Genomic DNA, 5,095 nt, shown 5'->3' with positions numbered 1-5,095 from the left:
AACTGCAATAAACAGAGCAATTGAGAGGAGACACAAACACGACACAGAACAAACCAAAAGTAGTGAAACAAAAATCAATATTAACAACAGTATCAATATTAATTATAATTTCAGCATAGCAGTGATTAAAAATCCCTCATTGACATTATCATTAAACATTTATAAAAAAAAAAAAAGAAAGAACAATAGTTTCACAGTGGCTTACACTTGCATCGCATCTCATAAGCTTGACAACACACTGTGTCCAATATTTTCACAAAGATAAAATAAGTCATATTTTTGGTTCGTTTAACAGTTAAATTTACATTATTGCAATAAGTTGATAAAACATTGTCCTTTATAATTTTAAAAGCTTTTTTTTAATCTGCTTGCATGTCAGCAGACTTGGGTAGATCCTGCTGAAATCCTATGTATTGAATGAATACAAAATCGTTTTGAATCGAAAAAATATCGTTTTTGAATCGAGAATCACGTTGAATCGAAAAAATCGATATATTATCGAATCGCGACCCCAAGAATCGATAATGAATCGAATGGTGGGACACCCAAATATTCGCAGCCCTAATATGTATATATGTGTATATACATATACATATATACATGTGTATATATGTCTATATGTATATGTGTACATATAAATTTATGTATATATGTACTGTATATGTGTACATACATATATATGTATGTATATATATATATGTATCAACATGTATGGTCAACATTTGCATTTTAAAATATGGGGAATCTCGGGAAAATTTGCAAAAATACGGGATCTCTGTACATCTCAATAACTCGCCAATTACTCACATTGTAAGGTTTCCTCCTGAGGAACTCTTTATTACTGCGAACATTTAAATAAGCTGAGCTGCTACCTTACCGTGGTAGAGGAGTTTGCGTGTCCCAATGATCCTAGGAGCTATGTTGTCTGGGGGTTTTCATGCCCCCTGGTAGGGTCTCCCAAGACAAACAGGTCCTAGGTGAGTGATCAGACAAAGAGCAGCTCAAAGACTTCTATGGAATTACAACGAAATGAACCCAGATTTCCCTCGCCCGGACGTGGGTCACCGGGCCCCCGCTCTGGAGCCAGGCCCGGAGTTGGGGCACGATGGCGAGCGCCTGGTGGTCGGGCCTGTTCCCATGGGGCCCGGCCGGGCACAGCCCGAAGAGGCAACGTGGGTCATCCCTCAAATGGGCTCACCACTCATAGGAGGGGCCATAGAGGTCGGGTGCATTGTGAGCTGGGCGGCAGCCAAAGGCAGGGGACTTGGCGGTCCGATCCTCGGCTACAGAAGCTAGCTCTTGGGACGTGGAACGTCACCTCACTGGGGGGGAAGGAGCCTGAGCTAGTGCGCGAGGTAGAGAAGTTCCGGCTGGATATAGTCGGACTCACCTCGACGCACAGCAAGGGCTCTGGAACCAGTTCTCTCGAGAGGGACTGGACCCTCTTCCACTCTGGCGTTGCCGGCAGTGAGAGGCGACGGGCTGGGGTGGCAATTCTGGTTGCCCCCCGGCTCAAAGCCTGTACGTTTGAGTTCAACCCAGTGGACGAGAGGGTAGCTTCCCTTCGCCTTCGGGCGGGGGGACGGGTCCTGACTGTTGTTTGTGCTTACGCACCAAACAGCAGTTCAGAATACCCACCCTTTTTGGGTACACTCGAGGGAGTACTGGAAAGTGCTCCTCCGGGTGATTCCCTTGTCCTACTGGGAGACTTCAACGCTCATGTTGGCAACGACAGTGAAACCTGGAGAGGCGTGATTGGGAAGAATGGTCGCCCGGATCTAAACCCGAGTGGTGTTTTGTTATTGGACTTTTGTGCTCGTCACAGTTTGTCGATAACAAACACCATGTTCAAACATAAGGGTGTCCATATGTGCACTTGGCACCAGGACACCCTAGGCCGCAGTTCCATGATCGACTTTGTAGTTGTGTCATCGGATTTGCGGCCTTATGTTTTGGACACTCGGGTGAAGAGAGGGGCGGAGCTTTCTACCGATCACCACCTGGTGGTGAGTTGGCTGCGATGGTGGGGGAGGATGCCGGACAGACCTGGCAGGCCCAAACGCATTGTGAGGGTCTGCTGGGAACGTCTGGCAGAGTCTCCTGTCAGAGAGAGTTTCAATTCACACCTCCGGGAGAACTTTGAACATGTCACGAGGGAGGTGCGGGACATTGAGTCCGAGTGGACCATGTTCCGAACCTCTATTGTCGAGGCGGCTGATTGGAGCTGTGGCCGCAAGGTTGTTGGTGCCTGTCGTGGCGGTAATCCCAGAACCCGTTGGTGGACACCAGCAGTGAGGGATGCCGTCAAGCTGAAGAAGGAGTCCTATCGGGTTCTTTTGGCTCATAGGACTCCGGAGGCAGTGGACGGGTACCGACGGGCCAAGCGGTGTGCAGCTTTAGCGGTCGCGGAGGCAAAAACTCGGACATGGGAAGAGTTCGGGGAAGCCATGGAAAACGACTTCCGGACGGCTTCGAAGCGATTCTGGACCACCATACGGCGCCTCAGGAAGGGGAAGCAGTGCACTATCAACACCGTGTATGGTGCGGATGGTGTTCTGCTGACTTCGACTGCGGATGTTGTGGATCGGTGGAGGGAATACTTCGAAGACCTCCTCAATCCCACCAACACGTCTTTCTTTGAGGAAGCGGTGCCTGGGGAATCTGTAGTGGACTCTCCTATTTCTGGGGCTGAGGTCGCTGAGGTAGTTAAAAAGCTCCTCGGCGGCAAGGCCCCGGGGGTGGATGAGATCCGCCCAGAGTGCCTTAAGGCTCTGGATGCTGTGGGGCTGTCTTGGTTGAAGAAGGGGGACCGGAGGGTGTGTTCCAACTATCGTGGGATCACACTCCTCAGCCTTCCCGGTAAGGTTTATTCAGGTGTACTGGAGAGGAGGCTTCGCCGGATAGTCGAACCTCGGATTCAGGAGGAACAGTGTGGTTTTCGTCCTGGTCGTGGAACTGTGGACCAGCTCTATACTCTCGGCAGGGTTCTTGAGGGTGCATGGGAGTTTGCCCAACAGGTCTACATGTGCTTTGTGGACTTGGAGAAGGCATTCGACCGTGTCCCCCGGGAAGTCCTGTGGGGAGTGCTCAGAGAGTATGGGGTATCGGAATGTCTTATTGTGGCAGTCCGCTCCCTGTATGATCAGTGTCAGAGCTTGGTCCGCATTGCTGGCAGTAAGTCGGACACGTTTCCAGTGAAGGTTGGACTCCGCCAAGGCTGTCCTTTGTCACCGATTCTGTTCATAACTTTTATGGACAGAATTTCTAGGCGCAGCCAAGGCGTTGAGGGGTTCCGGTTTGGTGGCCACGGGATTAGGTCTCTGCTTTTTGCAGATGATGTAGTCCTGATGGCTTCATCTGGCCGGGATCTTCAGCTCTCACTGGATCGGTTCGCAGCCGAGTGTGAAGCGACCGGAATGAGAATCAGCACCTCCAAGTCCGAGTCCATGGTTCTCGCCCGGAAAAGGGTGGAGTGCCATCTCCGGGTTGGGGAGGAGACCCTGCCCCAAGTGGAGGAGTTCAAGTACCTAGGAGTCTTGTTCACGAGTGGGGGAAGAGTGGATCGTGAGATCGACAGGTGGATCGGTGCGGCGTCTTCAGTAATGCGGACGTTGTATCGATCCATTGTGGTGAAGAAGGAGCTGAGCCGGAAGGCAAAGCTCTCAATTTACCGGTCAATCTATGTTCCCATCCTCACCTATGGTCATGAGCTTTGGGTCATGACCGAAAGGATAAGATCACGGGTACAAGCGGCCGAAATGAGTTTCCTCCGCCGGGTGGCGGGGCTCTCCCTTAGAGATAGGGTGAGAAGCTCTGCCATCCGGGAGGAGCTCAACGTAAAGCCGCTGCTCCTCCACATCGAGAGGAGCCAGATGAGGTGGTTCGGGCATCTGGTCAGGATGCCACCCGAACGCCTCCCTAGGGATGTGTTTAGGGCACGTCCAGCTGGTAGGAGGCCACGGGGAAGACCCAGGACACGTTGGGAAGACTATGTCTCCCGGCTGGCCTGGGAACGCCTCGGGATCCCCCGGGAAAAGCTAGACGAAGTGGCTGGAGATAGGGAAGTCTGGGCTTCCCTGCTTAGGCTGCTGCCCCCGCGACCCGACCTCGGATAAGCGGAAGATGATGGATGGATGGATGGATTTAAATAAAATCCATTCAGGGCTCTTTCACGTAGCTTATAGTTGTGACATTTTTCAAGCTGGCTGACATAATTTCTTCCTGGATGTTACAGAAAGTATGAGAATGTGTGATCTGCTGCCTTTTCTTCTTTACTTATATAATAAGTCATATTTAAAGATATTAACACGAGGTTTGGAGTTTTGAAAGATATATATTTACTGCCGTCTTCTTGTCTGCGTTGTTTTTTGATTAGTTTTCCGGAACATGAAACTTTCCGCGCTACTTAATGATCCAACGCTGCTGTTATAGCGGACAGACGCAGATTTCGCAGTAGCGAAAACCAACAAATTATAATCGGTGAAACGCTGGAAAAGAAGGACAAAAAACTGCATTTGCCGGGAAACAAATAGACATTTTGAAAGCTTAGCGGAAGAGATGTCCTGTGTAAGATCAACCAACACTGCAGTAGAAAAAAAAGCGCCCTTTTCAATGAGCTGGTGCTTGTAACTATCTACTTTAGTAACTATCTATTTGTTTTTAATACTGGTGTCATGTGTGTATATTGTATCAGATGATGTAGATCTGTTGTAGGCAAACAAGCTGGTCTGAGAGTGTCCCCGGGCTCAGTCCAGGTTCATTAAGTATAAGGCCGTTACCCCCATTATACATCAAAATTCTAATTATCGGCCTGGCCTGGTTGAGCTCTAGTGTTCAATCATTTTTTGTATACTGCTGCATATACACTCCTGTACACTGACTACTCTAAAATTAGTCTGAGTCAACTTTCTGTTACTGCTGCTTGACAAGATGTACTGTCATAAAAAATCTAGTTTTCTTTGGTCTGATGATATCCAAAACTTGTTTAAGTCATAATACGTTCCCCATAATTAAAATGAATAGCAAAAGATACAGTAACCTTAACTGGAAGTTAAAATTGGATACTGTACATGCTGCAAGAAACACAGTTCAAATG

Source organism: Nerophis ophidion, linkage group LG03 (assembly GCF_033978795.1).
Source record: "Nerophis ophidion isolate RoL-2023_Sa linkage group LG03, RoL_Noph_v1.0, whole genome shotgun sequence".
Classification (NCBI taxonomy): domain Eukaryota; kingdom Metazoa; phylum Chordata; class Actinopteri; order Syngnathiformes; family Syngnathidae; genus Nerophis; species Nerophis ophidion.
This window is presented reverse-complemented; position numbering follows the sequence as displayed.